The sequence below is a fragment of the Lathamus discolor genome, chromosome 5 (genome assembly GCF_037157495.1).
Source record: "Lathamus discolor isolate bLatDis1 chromosome 5, bLatDis1.hap1, whole genome shotgun sequence".
Lineage (NCBI taxonomy): Eukaryota > Metazoa > Chordata > Aves > Psittaciformes > Psittacidae > Lathamus > Lathamus discolor.
The window spans coordinates 44,327,654-44,345,323 of NC_088888.1; the positions used below are offsets into that span (position 1 = coordinate 44,327,654).

Consider the following 17,670-nt stretch of genomic DNA (forward strand, 5'->3'; position numbering starts at 1 on the left):
ATAGCAAAATCAAATTCCTCAAAGATTTCAAAGGACACGTTTTAGGCTTGTGGCTGTTGATGTACTTTGGTTACTTAACTAAAAAGCAATGAATATTCCTGTCCATGATATCCTTGAGAAAGAGTGAGATATTGCAGTCTATCCAGCATTTCTGATTCTCCTGGGAGAAAGAGAGACATAGTACAATGGTTATTCTGCCTTTAAAAAAAAAAGAAAAACTAGTTTTGATCCATTGATAGATCTGTATTCAAACTGTGAAGAAGCTGAAGTTCAAAATTTTCCCTTTCTCCCTTTTCTACTTCCCTCTCCCTTTTCTAATTAATCACATTGGAGATTGTGCTCAAAGGTAGGTGGAATAAGAGTCATCTAAAGTGCCTAGAATATCAGGCACTTTTCAGAAGCATCAATCGACTATATCTTCAGTGGACTAGTTAAGTGCTTTGACAAATGAGACTTGGCTCTATGGAATGGGCAGTAGGCGATTGTCATTGTCTTTAGGTATTGTGCTCACAGATGCAACAAAATATCAACATGATCCCATTTAGGCACTCAGAATCAGGCAGAAGTACAGTCAGCTTCTGAAAGTACTGTATCTATTGAATGCCTTAGCTGCTGTCTGCATGAGAACATAGCACCACAAACAGCTCATTCACTTGTTTGTCATTCCTCACTACCCATTAGAAGAGACATTATCTGAAAAGTTCACTATTGCATGTACCTGTCACAATTATTTTGACCTTTAAAGATCCTGTTCAGGTTTGAAATTGAAGGTTTGGACAGGGGCAAACACTGCTTTAACTGTTTCAAAACATGACCTTTATCCCACTAGAGCTATGTTCAGATTATGATGAGCAATTTGATCTTCGTTTTTCCTGAGCCAGATACATTGTGATGGCAGCCAAAATAGTGTTAAAAATAGGTAACTATAGAAACCCATTTCATGGACACTTTCTCTTACAGGTCTCATTAAAAAGAGTTTTTTAAAAGGAGTTTATTAAAATGAGTTATTACAAACCAGTTTGTCAAATTCAAAGTCAGGGAATACAGGAAGAATACAGGAATACAGGGAAGACCTAGATGTTGTCACTTGGTTCTTGTGATTCTCTTCCCATCCCTCCCTCTGACAGAGGGACTGGGGAAGCAAGGGAGAGAGGTAATACCAGAGCTAAGAAAACTAGTACAAGAAAAAAGCACATTCTATGTGTACAGGTGGATTTTCTCTGCCTCCCCAGAGCACCTTATCTATTTCTGCTCCCTTTGACAGTTGCCATTGCTTGGATTGTGCTGTTGTTTACATGTCATTGCTAGTGTTCTGTTGTTTTGCCTTTCCTTGAATGTTGATGCTGTAAGGCAGCTGACTTCACTGCTGGGGGTGCCAGAAGATCCTGGGAATAGGGGCAGGATCATTTGTTTATAATCTCCTGTACCAGAAGAAATAGGATGGTTAGAGCTCAAACAACGACGTTTTAAAATGAGACCATGGCAGCATGAGTTAGGGCATTTGGTTAGCATTAGCTGAAAAAAATGACAAAGCTGTCAAAAAGATGATCTAACTCCAGTAAAAAGAAAGTCCAAGCGCAAGAGACTAGATTAGATCATAAGGTTTACACGTATAAGGAATAAGAGACCTAACATGAACACCAGTTATGTCAGATAGCTGAGCAGTGTCAGGTTTACTGTACTTACTTAAATAACTGAAAATATCAATACTTACTCTTAAGAAGCTCTACTGTAACAGGTTGTTGTTTTGTTGGGTTTTTTTTTTTTTTTACACAGACTTCAACTTTGGGATTGTGCACTCTTTTCCTTGCAGTTCTGATTACAGATATTAAGTCCTTATTATTACAGAAAGAAAATTACCGTTGTTAAGAAACGGACGTTACCATTGCCTGGTCATGTGTAGAGTTGTATATTCCTCTATATTTCTATGTTAGCTTTTCCTATACCTGAACTCTACTTACAGGCTTATATTTTAAACCTGTTTTTCTGTCAACTGAAAGTCAGGAGAATGCTGCAAACACATAAATATTTATTTAATAAATTTTTCTTGAGTAAATACTGTGCTTAGAGTAATGGTCTGCGACGCTAGCAGAATACACAAATTGTAGCTGTCACAAGACACTACTATTCCCAGGTTCCTTTAAGCCTGGTATTCAGTTCCCTTGGTAGAAGAATGTTCCAGATAGGTGCAACACATATACCTTATGTATAATTGTGTTGCATGATATCACTGAAGAATTGTCTTTAAAAATTTAGCTGATGACTCTTAAATACTTCGTGTTACGATGATTGGCACAGGTAACCATTACAGTGTTATCTATACTAGACTAAGCTGAAAAGAATCTTTTTTGTGTTCTATCCTGCACAATTTGCCAATAGAATAGCTTGCAGCAACAATTTCCATGAGTAAATTCTATTCCATGGAGATATGTTTCTGTAAACCACTTTTCCTTCCTCTTTAAGAAAAATCAATTTTATTTCCAAGAGTAGATTAATAAGTTATACCTGTTGTAATGAATCTGTTTTACTGTTTTCCTCAGGGGCTTGAACACCTTCTAGAGTGGTGTGAATTAAAGGGAGACCAAATACTTTCCTTCTCTCCCCATCTCCTGTTGTTTTCGCTTTCTTTGTTTTCTTTTTGCTTTCTTCTATCCACTCGTTCAGATCCTCTTACTCCAAGACCCAATCTCCTTCTCCTTTTTTGCTACTATGCCTGCATTTGTGGTCTCTGAATATCAAAAGCAATAGAAAAGAAACAAAATAAAAGAATCAGCTTTACCCAGATGTAAATGCAAAATATATTTTACATCTCTTCCTTCTAATTCTGCTGCAAGAGTGTAAACTCACCTTATGATTAAAATACAGAGTATTCAGTTCTATATGTATTTTGTTCACCATTCCAACTTGCTAGGTTTTGGCTTTGGATGTCTGATAGTGAGGCTTCCAGAAGATCTTTAAGATCAATCCATTCTTCATGGTATAGCTACTGTCAGGTTAATCTGCTATTTGAGGTTATTGTGAATGACTGTACTATATTTTAGTGTGAGGTGTCCTTGTCCATGGCAGGGGGGTTGGAACTAGATGATCTTGAGGTCCTTTCCAACCCTAACTATTCTATGATTCTATGATTCTATATTATTTCATTTTTTTCCCCTCAGTTTGTTATTTCTTAAAATATGTACATTCTCATTTCTCCAGAAATTTAGTGAGATTTTTGACACATTGAGGAGGAACTCTGGCTTATTACTTTGTGTCTGCAGAGGGAATTGTAATATGCATTATTAACCGATGCACTACAGTTCTGAAGGTAGAGTTTTATTGTAGATATATATTAGCCAAATTGAAAACTTTTATGAAATCAGCAACATCTCACACATTATCCTGGCTGCAATGTTCACAATGGTCTTACTGAAAGAAAGAGTAATAATAAAAAATTCTCTTTCTTCTGTCCTTTTGAATATTTTTATCAAGCAATCAACTGCAATTTTAACTTTACAGAAAAAGGATTGGATAAAAAGACCTTAAATGAAAGTAATTTTAATACATCTTCTAGTTCTGTACTTTTCTGTTTTCATTAGAGATCATTGCTTGTCAGCCACAAGTAACCATAAACTTACATCTAACCCTATTGACTCAAGAGAACACACATCAACAGCCATTTCTGATACAGGTACTATTCTTCACTTGTATAGGGATGTTTCTATAATGTAATGTTCATACAGTTATTAAGTAACATCCATCTTCCAAAACCATGGGTACAGGTTACTTTAAAAAGGGCTTTTTATATCCTAATTTTGAGAATATATTTATAATTCAAGACCTGTTTATGGTACATATAAGAAACCACTTATTCCTGGAATCAGTCATAGGAGATACAACTGGAAAGGATCTCAAGAGCTTGCTTAGTTCATGCTGCACTCAAAAGAGATCCCTAACTCATTCCTAATGGACATCTGTCTAACCTGTTCTTAGAGACCTCCAATGATAGAGATCCTCCAGTCAGGAAATGTACTCTGATGCTGAACTGTCCTTGCAAAGACTTTCTCTTATGCTTCAGAAGGATTTACTCTGCTCTAATTTCCACACCTTACTTATTATTCTTGTGCAAATGCCCTCCCTTCCTCTCTGTAGCCCACCTCTATCTCACATGGGGGAAAATATTACTTGTTCTTTTTGTGTAATTAGCAACTCAGATGATGCTGTAGGACATTTCTGGCTTTAGATAACATATTGGCTTTCGCTCATATACTTCTATTGCCCTCTGCTGGGTTGGAATTTAAGATTTAACAGAGCACCTCATGTCTAGGTCTGGTTAATAGTCCAATATATATACATACATATATATGTATGTATGTATACACACAAGTTAGTGTAGACGTTTCTAAGATTAATCTTGATCAATACTAAACAACAGAAGACGTGTTATTTCTCTTCTGAATTATTCTAGAACCTTGTATAGAGATGCATCTGAAACAGTAAGTGCTGAATTTATCTTCTTGCTATTAAGCTGAAAATTGTCTAAATATGTGTTGAGAATCAAAACTACATGAACTTCTTCCATTGCAGCTAGATAATCCTGTGATTGATTGAGTCCAGTTTTTGAAACCACATGTTATTGTGGTCCAAAACAAAACTGGAGAAAATGCTAATTTTAGTAGTGAAGTGCATTACCGGTAGCTATGTCTTTACTTGGAGCAAGAGAGAATCGTTCTGTTAAGAAGACTGATATATCCTCTATCCATTTCACTGCAAAATAAAATAACCTATGGAAAGCTGGCTCCAGGCTGAAGTGTGTTTCTACATTTGGACAAAGGCACTCCCACAGTAATGACATTTTCATTTCACACAGTGACCCAAATGGGTTGTTGGGGTTTTTTTGTTGTTCCAAAGAGCCCTTAATAGATTAGCTTGCTGGAGGCCTGATGGAATACTAGTGACAGAATATTCTCAATGAATATTAAGTGCAGCCTTTAAAAGTAGTTTCTTTAAAAACACATCATCTGAAATGTACCCTAAACTGGTAAAGAACTTATTAGTAATTAGATCTGGAAATGTGTATTAAGTCTTTTTGTCTATCCTCTGTGAACAGATGAGAGTTTCCTGTTCTGTACTTCAGGATATTTAATTTAGAGCAATTTTTGGTGGCTCTGTAAAAATATTCTCATTTTACCACACAGAACTGCAGTTCATCCTCTTTACCAATTTTAATGAAAAGATGCTTTCTTGGCTAACTGAAAACAAGCAAATGCACAAACAAACAAACACACACACAAGCAACCATCCCTGTGTTGCTGGGTTTTACTTCTGGCAGCCCTGGAGGGCTGGATGCAGGGAGGTTGAATTGTAGGATCCATTCAGTCTTATGGCTCAGCAGAAGAAATATTTCCAATGCACCCTGTACAAAGCCACATAGGGGTCACAGGTATCTCTGTGGACATATAATTCACATGGGATAATCTGTATTGCTGGTGACAATATATAAAGTGGAAATAATCTAGCCTGTACCTTAGCTCTCAGGTTGAGTGTTCAGGTCTGACAGCTATGGAGGGCATCTTACTTGAGAATTTAGGCCTGTAATGTGGAAATAACTGAGTGACAACAATCTTCAACATATCAGTGTTACCAGGCTACTTTTCAAAATGCCACTGCACTCAAAATGATTCAAGAACGGGGATTTCCTCTGGGATTTTCTTTGAGAATAAATTTCATAGATTAGCAGACCTTACATTTGATCTATGTTTCTAGACTCAATATATATTTTCTTTTCTATACTTTCAGTCCATTCCATTTTCCATTATATTTCATGCAGTACATAACATACCTTTCTGAGGTATGAGGCTGCTATCTTAACAACGTTTCTCCCTGCAACAAACTTCAGCAGAAAATGGAAAATCCCATAAGAAGACAGAGAAGCAGCACAGAACTTCTGCAGACTGTGACCAGTTCTCAAACAGTGACATTTTTGCTGTGTATCCTGAAAATTTCAAAATTGTTTAGTAAAATAATGAATTTGGTAATCCTGCTTGCCTTCTGTTTCTTATGTCTTTTGGTTATATGTTTGAGCCTTTTTATGCAGCCAGGAGTGAAACCTGACTGGATACTGTGACCCAGAAAGTAGACATTTGAGGAAAAGAACAATTACTCTCATACTGCAATAAAAAGACAAGTCTGCAAAACTCTGACTTCTCTGGATTTTCCATTTCTCTAAACAGGTAAAAAGGAAGATGGAGCTACAGGGACTTTGCCCTCGTGTCGCTTTGTGCTCTTGCTCTGGTAGCAGCGACAGGTAGTATGTGTAGGTGGTGTTAGGCATAATCCCTCCCTTTCCCTTCATGAAATTGTGTAATGTCCCTAGCTGAAAACTAAAACTAGGTGGGTGGTCAGCATGACCTGAATATCCTCAGTGCAACACAGGGAGACTTTTCAATGTGACTAACTTTGTCTAGATACAGTCTGAGAGAGACACTTGTGGGGCCTGAAGGATGAACAGCAATTCACATAGCATCACACCTTCCCAGGCAACACCTCTTCTCAGGACAGAAGCTTTTAGTATAAAAGATTTTTTTGAGCCACAGCTGTTACAGTGGCCACTGACCAAGTTAAAATGTTTTCCTGTTGCTGAAGAAAAACACCTTTTTCTCCGAAAAATTTTAGCTTGGTACTGGACATTATTAGCAACGAGCTGAAAGATGGGGCAGGATTTTGTTCCTTTATTATCTTTGAGCAAAATGAAATTATCTTCAGATTCCACTTACCTGCACTTCCAGGCGTCAGCACAAGAAGGCACTAAAACACTACAGTTCTTCACCCGTCAGTCTAAAAGGCATGTTTGGTTCTTAGTTCCTCTAGAAAGACAAACTGCACAAGTTTACGCCAGCAAATTATAAACTGTAGTTTAAGCTATTATTCAGTGCATCATGCTTTTAGTCCTCATTTGCATTTGTGCATGCATTTCTCAGTGCGTTGCTGTGTTTGGGAATACAGGTTTTCAATGTAGATTGATGACAAAAGCCCAGCTGCAGGCAGCTGGTCTGCACCTCCTTTCCTGATGGAACAGACAAGGAGCTGGATAATCAGATCAAAATGATAAACATCCTCTGCCATGAAAATCACAACAATGTTATGGGGCCAGCAAAAGACTCTGAGTAAAGAATACAGTGGAGTATTTCTTTTATTATATATTTGAAGTTTTAAAATTATGTACACTGAAGAAGAGGCAAAAAGAAGGGGCATATTTCAGTCTTGCTTGCATTCTTAGAATCTCTTTGGAGTTCTATATATACAGAGAGTATGGGAATATGGTCTTGAGATAGTAATTTCTGCAGCAAGTACAGCTTCAGTCAAAGCCTTACTATGTTCCCCATAAATCAAGAAGGGGCATAGAAAGATGGAAGCAAAGGAATATATCTGCAGGAGTTTGATTGGATAAAACCAGTGATAGCACTTGATTCTATATTGCACTTGCTTTACTCTGATGCACTAGGAGTACAGGCTGGTGGAGAAAGAGTGGTTTTGTATTGTTTTGATGGCCACAATTTCCAAGTGCTCCAGTTTGAAGGGCAGCAGCTGCTAATGAAATCCCATCAAAGCAAATTCATTAATATTGAGGAGTTTGCAGACAGCACCTCATGTATATAGGTACGGGCAAGCACAGACTAATTAGCTCAGAATGAAAAAGTGATGTGTTAATAAAAAAGTCCAGCTTGCACCTTGCTACAAGCTGGTGTTCAAGGGATGCGGGGTTTGAAATCAATCTAATCCTCTATCTAGTGCACTCAGTTACAAGTGGCAAAAATCTTGGAAGGAAATTTGCTCACAGAGTTCTGAGTTTAGGGACACAAGAAATATTCTTAACATATCGGGTCTATTTCAGTCCCGTGTTCTTTCTGCATGGTATCTTCAAGAAAAGGTGACCTACTACATGAGCGTGACAGGGAAAGTGGTTCAAAGAAACAGGAATTCTCAGTAGCACTTAGTTCAGCATCTCTCTAGCTAGCGTGTAACAGTGCAAGTTCTTACAGAGTAACTTGTAGGAATAAGGAATTGGAGCAGATGAAATGCAGAGGTCCCTTTAAGCATAAATTATTCAATGAATTTCAAAAATTATACTAGACTCATTTTGTCCAATCCTCTACGAAATCAAAGGCTTTTGGGGGATACCAAGGGGAAGGCCAGGACCTCCTTAAGATGAACCTATCATGTAACTGCACTATCAGAGTTCAAGCTGGAATTCCCATACTGGATCAGAAACTATCATATTGGATCACCCTTTAACTTTCTCTGAAGGTTCCCACTACCTGGTGCTCCATAAGACAGACCTCCTTTTTCTAGGTGCCTCTTCGTCTCTGGAGAAATTTGTTCCCTGTGAGATTTTATCCTAACCTTGACAATGACAGATCAATGCCAATTATAATTTTCTAATTGTTGATATCAGCATGAAATATCAGGGCTTTCTTTCTCAAAACCTGTTCTGTTTGTATCTCTTCAATATTGATAATGTCATACTCCCTGGACAACTGTTTTCTCTATGAAGAGAAACCCTTTAGCTACTTAATACTGAATTCCTGCAGAAAATTGCTTAATCCATTGTGTATTTTAGATACATTTAGGTATATACATGTTTTCTGTGTGATGTGTGGCTTTTTTGCCTGCTCCTCCTCTGCCTTCTGTTAAGTTAGAGAAAAATGTTCATGAAGAGCATGTTAATAATGTCTATGAAAGCAGACATGTGACAACTTTGTCTGACTGAAGACTTTAAGAATACTCATAGATACACAAGAGTTTCTTATCATGCACAGTCACAAACAGTATCAAGAACATTTATACATATAATTAATATTAGTAATTTCAATTCAGAGATTCTGTGAAAATCATTTATATCAGCAGAGTGATAAAATGCCAGTGGTAGACTTTATTTAACAGTGTTGTATGCCAAGACCAAACATTAAGCTATCTGAATGTTTGAAGGAATATGTGTTTCCCACTAAGCTCATTTAAAATATATGTTCACTGACAACCAGCAAATTATTTGATGCTTCTCTATATGTTACTCACAATTGGAGATTTTATTCACATAAATATGTTATTCATATATTGGAGAGATATTTTTTTAACTATCTGCAAATGCAATGATTATGTATGTTTGGGTGTTTTTTTCTAAAGTAACTCAGGTCCTGAAAAGATGCTACAAAGTAGTCGCAGAGAACCTTTATCAATTAAAAATTATGAACAACCTTGGGCAGTAGCACACAAAGAAACACAGCATAATTAGGAAAAAGAATAAGTGACTCCAGCAACTTGTATGCACCTACCATGCTTGACCCACATAAATTTATAAAAGCTGATGAATCAGGGGACTTAATTCTGATGAGAAACTGTATTCTTGTACTGCACCATTAAATCTGACGGGAAAATTACTGTTCAACTCAATAGGAATAGAAATCAGATTTCTGTAATTAGAATAGGGAAATGCAGTATTAATGGATCTATTCAAAAAAAGAATGAGTCCATGAAATAAGTCTAAATTGACATGAACACATTTTGGACTTGAAAAATTAAATGCTGGATATAGCTCCTGATGATGTTTAACAAATGCCAGCTTCTCTTTAGTCTGCGCAAGAACTGAACAGTACCCACAAATTTCACTCTGCAGAGGCTATAAAAATCAAAAGACTCTTAAGAACAAATATATCACTATTAATTATAAATATATAAAGATCAACATGCTATAAAGAAAGAAGACCACACTTTATGTATTCATTGTTCATCTACAGTTCTTTAACAGTCAATGAAATAACCCTTTTTTGTTCACAACCCATACAGGGTTGCATGGAGAAAATTACCTACAAACCAGAACCTGTTCATGCTGTCCAGCTCAATGCCTATTTTGTCAGACTGAAATGAACACTTATCTACAACTGGAGAGTTAATATACTCCATCTTTAAGATAGGTATTTTGTCACTGGGTGTCTGATTAAAAAAACCCTGTGATTTGCAGAGACTTCTGTCTTTAAGGGGTATGTGAAGTTTTAAACCCATAGCATATCTGGATGCCCCATCCCTGGAAGTGTCTAGGGCCAGGCTGGACAAGCCTTTGAGCAGCCTGGTCTAGTGGAAGGTGTCCCTGCCCATGGCAATGGGGCTGGAACGAGATGATCTTTAAGGTCCCTTGCTGCCCAAACCATTCTATGATTCTATGATCATTATTGTTTTACTGGGTGTCTGTTGTTGGGTTTTATTACTTTTGCCTTATATAAAGAGACAGTGATGTTTTTACTGTCTTTCTGCTCTTCTGTTTCAAGTTCGTATTCTTTTCACCTGCGCCACAAAAGGCATTATTTAACTTGTGCCTCAGCAGCAGACTTCTGGCAGAAAAAAAAGGCTTGTGATTTCATTGAAAGACCATTGGGGAGCTTGTGAGCTCTTATTTTTAAAGAAATACTTGAGAAAGATAAAGGAAGAGGCAGAAAGTTAAAAGAAAATGTGAAATGATGTTTATAGAACAGTTTGTTCCTGGACTGAAATCAGTGTAAATGCCCCTTTCTATAACAAGTTAAACAAATAAAGTAATTGTATAGAGCCTGAAGAGGTGATAATCTAGAAACTTGCAAAAGGAGAGTCTAACAGCACCAGGACCTGTCCAGAGTGAAAGTGCTGAGAAGAATTTAAATTTCGGACATTAATCTTCAGAGTGTTGATTGCTCTACAAGATTACTAAGCAACAAAAGAGGAGATAATACCTCTAAGTGGCTGGTGTGTTACAGTCTTTCTAACATACACAGTGCACTGGACTCTTCACAGAAAAAAGGATGGTGAAATGATTCTTGCTGTGAGAAGCTTCGCCTCATTAAAGAGGGCAAACAGACAGAAGCATGGAGATTTAGGACTTTTATGCCTCTCCACAAAATAGTAAATCAGATCAACCAGTTTGACTATCCAAAGCCCGGCCCTTCGGCATAGCTCTGTGACAAAGGGTCAGAAGTCCCAGGTGCATTCGTGTTGAGGTGATGGAGACTTTACAGACAGTTGCAACATATCAGTGCAGCCTTGACAAGGAACATCACTACTTAAGAGCATTGCTGTGCTGTATTTATTACCTTTCTGCTTTGGTTGACAAAAAACTAGAAAAGAATATTCTTTTTTCCAAAAGTAATGAGGTCTTTTTTTTGTCCCATGGTAGAGAGAAATGAGATTTTGGTGTGAGCTTTCCCAAAATAACTCAAAAGATGGTATATACATAATAAAGACATGTCAGTGTCTTCTGTATGTCTACCCATAGTAGTACTTCCTACACTGGCCCATGTAACCTTTTGAGAAGTTTTGATTACTGTTTATTTTACAGGCACATAAGGAGGTATTAATCATAAGCATCACTTCCCTTCTCTGGCTCACACAACTGTGAAATTCTTTAGGGTGGCATATTTGTAAATATTTCTGGGGAACAGGGGAGGAATCACTCTTGGAAAGAGCTGAGCACATTAACACTGTCTATTACAAGAAGATGAAGGAAAATGCTACCTATACTCTTGGCCTAACTAAAATGTTTTTTTCCTCAGTATAAAAGAGTTAAAGTAGCTTAGCTTTGTCTAGCAATGAGTGTGCTATACGTGGGAGAAAAGAAGAGATAGCTAAGGTAAGAAGCTAGAGATGGGTAAAATGATTCCTATTTGTATCTAGAATAGCAGATAATTTTCTGAACTATAAATTTAGCATATCTTGTGTATGAACCAAGCCTAAATGTCACTGATACATCGAAGAATAGAGTTTAAAAACCCTAAAATATTCTATCCTATTTTGTAAAAGCTGTTGTGGAGATATACAGTGACTACAAATGATCCTGCAGAGTACATAGAATAAAGAAAAGAAACATATATCAAATAACCATTAATTTCTGGCAAATCTTTCCATCACAGGGTGGATGCGGAATTTTTTCCAGAGAGAAGCTCAGATTTCAAGAGATAAGAAACAAGTTGCACTGATACAAAACTAACTATGCCTGTCTCAAGTTTTAGAGTATGGCACTGGATCTATTTTCTTTTAAACTCTATAAAGGTGTCAATAAACTCACAAGCCATAAGCAAAAAAAGAAAAGCTGAAGAGCAGGGGTTTCTGAAAAGCAGCTTTGAGAACTTGCAACTTTGAGTTTGCTCATGAAGCAAAATAAAGCTTTAGAAACAGTTTAATGAGGTGTGGGAAAATAATGCAGAATCATCTTAGGGGAAAATACCAAAAGGGGAATAACAAGTACAAAAATAAAAGGAAACAGAAATATTTTTCTGTGACATCCTCTTTTAAAGCTAGGTGTTTGAACATCTTGCTGAGACTGTAGATTTTGAAGAAAAAGGCCCCCAGGTTTCACAGCAACCCTATCCAATCTTCAGAGGAGTATCTTGCTAGAGGTGTTCAAGTGTAACTAGCTGGACAACCTGGAACGATTTCGAGACTGATAATACAAAACAGAAGTTGACAACATTTCCTCACTTCTGAATAAAGAAGAATAGATACTGAGTTAAACAGAAAAGCAACATGAGCAGCTAATAGTGAGAAGAAAGATTAGGTACAATTAATCTTACTTGTCCTTTTCATCCTCCTTCTGCATCTCTAGGAACTAGGTGTGAGAACCAGTTTTCCAAAGCCAAGTTTGGAAAGATTGCCTGCAGAAAACACCTTTGATGAGCCCTCAGGTGGCCAGTGAGCATGCTGATGGACGGCAGCTGGCCAGGCAGTCTGCTGCAGGGTCTTGGGACTGCAGGACCTGGCCTAAGGCTGGGCTAAGTGAGCAGGTGACATGGTTTAAGCCCAGCAGGCAACCCAGAACCACACAGCTGCTTGCTTACTCCCCCACTTCCTCTGCCTGCTCCTGGAGGGATGGGGAGGAGAATCAAAAGAATGCAACTCCCACGGGTTGGGATAAGAACAGTCCAGTAACTGAGGTATAACACAAATCACTGCTGCTACCACCAGTAATAATGATAAGGGAAATAACAAGGGAAGAAAATACAACTGCTCACCATCTGCCAACCGATACCCAGCCCTACCCGAGCAGTGATCTAACCCTTCTGGGTAACTGCCCCCAGTTTATATATTGGGCATGACGTGCTGTGGTATAGAATACCTCTTTGGCTAGTTTGAGTCAGGTGTCCTGTCTCTGCTTCCTCCCAGCTTCCCCTCCTCCCTGGCAGAGCATGAGACTCACAAAGTCCTTGGTCAGAGTAAAAATTACTGAGCAACAACTAAAAACATCGGTGTTATCAGTGTTATTCCCAGGCTGAAAGTCAAAAACACAGCACTGCACCAGCTGCTAAGAAGGAGAAAAATGACTGCTACTGCTGAACCCAGGACAGCAGAACAAAAATCTATCAGACATGATGGGAGAAGCTGCCAGACATCGCAAGCAGCAGCATGAGAAGCTAGCAGATGTTGTAGACAGTGCGTCAGAGGGAATGTCTGGATGTCATGGGTGGCTCGGGGGAGTTACAGTGAGAAGCAGCCAAACTCCACAGGAACTGAAGATCACTGTTAGGGACCCATCAGACAGCTGAGTCTTGCCTAGGAAACTATCTCATGCCCATACTTGATGGCAGCAATGTCTTCCCAATGATTTTCTAAAATGAGTATCCTGCAGTAAGAAGCCTAACATCAAGAGCACTAATACTAAATAGAACAAGTACATAAATGTATATTTTTAAAAAAACAGTATAGGAAATAAAAATTTTAATGGCCATAAATGTAATGGGTGAAGTGGCTCACAAGGAGAGAGAGCCTTTGGATCTCTGCAGAAACAGTTCCAGAATTTCCTCTGAAAATAGCACTGGTCTTCATAGTTAACCTGTTTCACAGACTTTATCACTGACCATTCAGTAGGGTGGGCAGATGAGTTAAAGGAGGATGTAGGAATGCAGTGATAATGATAACCACAGGGTATCCATAGAACATTTGCTAAGCTTCTAATAAATGAGTAGTTAACTTTGGCCTGTATTACGTTGAACATTCACTTTTATCACTGCTATGTTCACTCAGATTTGGAATGTATTTTTTTAAGACATAGCATTTTATGTAGAAAGACCCTCTAAAACTTGAACTCTCTTGAATGGGAAACGATCCATTTTCAGTGACAAGTTTGAAGTACAAAACAAATTTTTTTTTCTGCTTTTGTTGCACTGACCTGACCTCCAAAGTTTATTCCTCTACTTAATGGCTTTCAAATAGATTACAAAAGTCATTTTCTGTGGCTTGAAATTGAAATGCAAAGTTTCAGTTCAGAGGAAAGTTTTAACCAAAATATGAAACACTTTAATAATATTTACTGTACCAGTATAATTAATCTGTACTTGACCTCCATCTCATCCTTTCCTTACATTGGCTTCTGCAGTGCAGACCTGTGTTTCCTCATGGAGCTGTGTAGGGGTAAAACCTATTAGAAAATCCTCTTTGCTGCTGGGCTATAATGACACATTTCTCCTGAAAGTGCAGAAGTGAAAACGATACTAAAGCAACTTGGGAAACTCAGTCAAGGGTTAAGTCCTGCCTGTGCTCATAGGACAAAAAGGTCATAAGGAAAGGGGACTACCAGCATCAGATATTATGCCAAAAGCCAGAATGAGCACTTGTGGGAATCAGCAGAGAGGCTACAGAAGGAAATGAGGACTGGTAAGTACCCAGCACACCACTCTGCAGTAGCAAACATCATGCTGACTGTGGCCAGTCTGCCCCGTTCTGCGAATTGCGCTCTGGGACACGCCACGCTGGCTGCCATACCTGCTGCCCATGCTGTTGGCACAGCTGGCCAAGGTCCTGCTCCAGAGCAGGGCCCAGCCAGGGCTGCTGAGGCAGCTATAATGCCTCCTCCAAGAGAGACAGCTCCGACATCCAGTGAAGCTGCCTGAACATTGCTACTATCAGGAGCTGCTGAAATGGAGCTTGGAATCCCCAAGACTGCTGCCTGGGTTCTGTTTCTGCCTGAATGCTTGCATGGCCATTGTACAGGATTTGTACCAGCTTTTCCCGCTTAGCCATGCAATTGTAGTAATCTCTTCCTGGGGACTTCTGTGTAGTAATGTTAGCACAGTGTGATATGCTTTTGCCATCTGAGATGGGAACAGTTGTATTACCCAGAGCTGGTAAAGCTATGAGTCAGTAATGTGGTTGTCCCGGAGATACAGACACTTATTTCCCTAGCAGATGTACACAAACACACACGTGTCTTGCAAGCAAGAATAGTAGTATTTCCCTCATTTTAAAATGGGAAAAATAGGAGTAAAGACATTAATTTTGTTCAAAGTCATCCAGAAGCCATATATAATTTTTTTATATCCAAAAAGCTCCAGAAAGTTTTGCAAAATCTTAGGAGCAAATATCTAAAAATCTTTAAAAAAATAAAAAAAAAAATAAAGAAAATAAAGAAAACCCAGACTGTGCATGTCTCAAAAATCCTCCTAATGATGTAACTGTGTTTTTAATTTCTACTTATTACATGTCTTACATAGAATACAAATCTATGCACACAAATTTACATATTTCAAAGCTTAAGTCTGAATCTTGTGGACCCTGCCAGTCCTAGAAGCTGGTTAGTCTGTACCCTAAAATAAATCTGTGAGTTTCTCTGTTTTAGCCATGCTGAGTCACAAATTATCTGATTTTAAGGCAAAATAGATCCAGGTCTAAAATTTAATCTGTTTTCTCATCCTTTGTTGGTAAGCTGAGATTCATCAGCCTGTCCACCACCTGAATTACACCTCAATGTAACAGTTGAAGCAGAAGATATATAAGCTATAAATCTTTGCTGCCATCACAGTCACTGTAGATTGAAAAAAGAGCAAACAGGCCTGCAACTAGCAGAAGCAACCACACTTGACCAGAGACTCCTAGTAGAGGAGTGCGAGCTGTTCTTTTCTGTTCAAGTTTTCACTGGTTTTCCATGTGTCTGAGGGACCAGAAAGATGTCACATAAAGCATGTCCGGCCACTGTATGAAAAATTATAATGTCCTGCTGAAACCTTACTATTTGGGAAGCAGTTTCAGTTGAATGTTCAGAGAGCGCTGTTCAACAGGGTCAGCTGGTCTGTTTGCCATTCAGCAGATGAAGCAGCTCCTGACCTTGCATTGCAGGACCGCTGATTGGCTATGCCTTAAGTATATGTGAGGTTATGACTGAAACAGAAGAGGAGCAGCAGATGGTAACTGTGTCTGCATCCAAACAACAAGCAAACAAATTACCCTGCTGATTCTGCCTTGCTTCTGACTGCAGGTATTTAGCTTTGCCAGCAGTCTAGCAGCAAGTTCATGAAATAGATACTAGTTTCTATGTATATGTTATGTAAGCTTGTGATTAAGTCAGTACCTTTTGCTTCAGTAATGAGTGAGGGTCAAATTCAACCCTTAATTTTGAAAATGGCATTAAAGTCAGGACCAGTTTAATGAATAATTTACTTTGACAATAGTTTAGTGAACTCAGCACTAACTTCAGGTCTTGGCTTTGGTGCTTATTTAAGGGCACATCATTTCACAGCTCTTGTCACTTGTGCCACTGATAAACAGGGATAATGGTACTGACCTCTATAACAAGCTACTCTGAGATCTACTGATAAGGAGTCATGGTGGAAATTACTAGCTTTACACTACATATCTCTAGTTCAAGTTAATCCCTTGATGTAGATAAGTTATTTTGCCATCTGTGATCTTTTGACTTTTACCCGTTATATGAGAAAGATACAAATAAATACTCAACAGCTGAAAAATAGTATGTGGCACCATTTAAACAAGAAAAAGAATCTGTTTTCAAAATCAGATACTTTCTGGATTTAAGCTTAGTTTCTTGACACTGAAGAGCATCCCAGATGCTTGATTGATTGCCAGAGAGGGCAAACACAATCTCTTCATTATGCTAAAAATGAAGTAATAGAATTTCAATGACTTTTTTTTTTTTTTGACAAATGTCAGTGATTAATTAATTCTCTAGTCAGTATAATCATGTTTATAATCCTTTTGAAACCAATGTCACCATCACTTTCATACAGTTATTCATAGAAATAGTCATGGATTAAACAAAATGTCACACTGCATGTTCAATTGCCTTGTTCCATCCCGAGACTCCCCTTTCTCCAGGACCTATTTTTTGTGAGTGGACAGATGCAATATATCTATTCCTAGGCTTGAAAGAGCAACAAGGCTTGATACTTTGCGTTTTAGAAGCCACTGGTGGCCCTTCTCTCACTGGGGATATGGTGCTGAGCAGCTTTCTGACCTACATCAACGAGGTGTTGAGAGTGCTGCCTCCCCACTGTGTGCTAACACATGTGACTGGGGGGTGCCTTGAATCCCTCAGTGAAATGCACTGTCTTGCTTCAACACCCTCTCCCTGCCAAAGTGATCAAGGGATGTGTCCTGCAGGGAACCTGGGAAAACTGAGGAGTGGAGATTAGATCAACCAGCAGCTGCTTTGGGGAGCAGGGGTGGGTATCAATCCTATCCATCCTCAGCTGTACACACGCTATTCAGACCACTTAATATGCCTCATCCTGTAAATTAAAAAAAAAAAAAAATACCCAAACCAACCCCAAAACCTCAAACCTAGTACACATTAAGGATAGGGGAAGTTGTTTGTTTTCAAACACAGGAGGAGTTCCCCATAACTCCCCTTTGCAGGGGCAGTGGGAGGCTGGGTTTCACTTT

General features: G+C 38.5%; 1 long non-coding RNA gene across 3 annotated transcripts; it reads right to left on the reverse strand.

The window, feature by feature from the left end:
* Positions 1 to 1,760: 1,760 nt before the first annotated feature.
* On the reverse strand, positions 1,761 to 12,630 carry LOC136014306 (uncharacterized). 3 transcript variants are annotated; one of them, XR_010612620.1, is made up of 4 exons: positions 12,573 to 12,630; positions 6,756 to 6,858; positions 2,506 to 2,728; positions 1,761 to 1,835 (listed from the first exon to the last, which is right to left on the reverse strand). It is a non-coding gene; the product is annotated as an uncharacterized LOC136014306 (long non-coding RNA). The 3 variants fall into 3 exon arrangements; XR_010612619.1 differs by having other exon boundaries at positions 6,756 to 6,845; positions 12,573 to 12,624; XR_010612621.1 differs by lacking the exons at positions 1,761 to 1,835; positions 2,506 to 2,728 and adding an exon at positions 5,270 to 5,428 and having other exon boundaries at positions 6,756 to 6,845; positions 12,573 to 12,624.
* Positions 12,631 to 17,670: the final 5,040 nt, after the last annotated feature.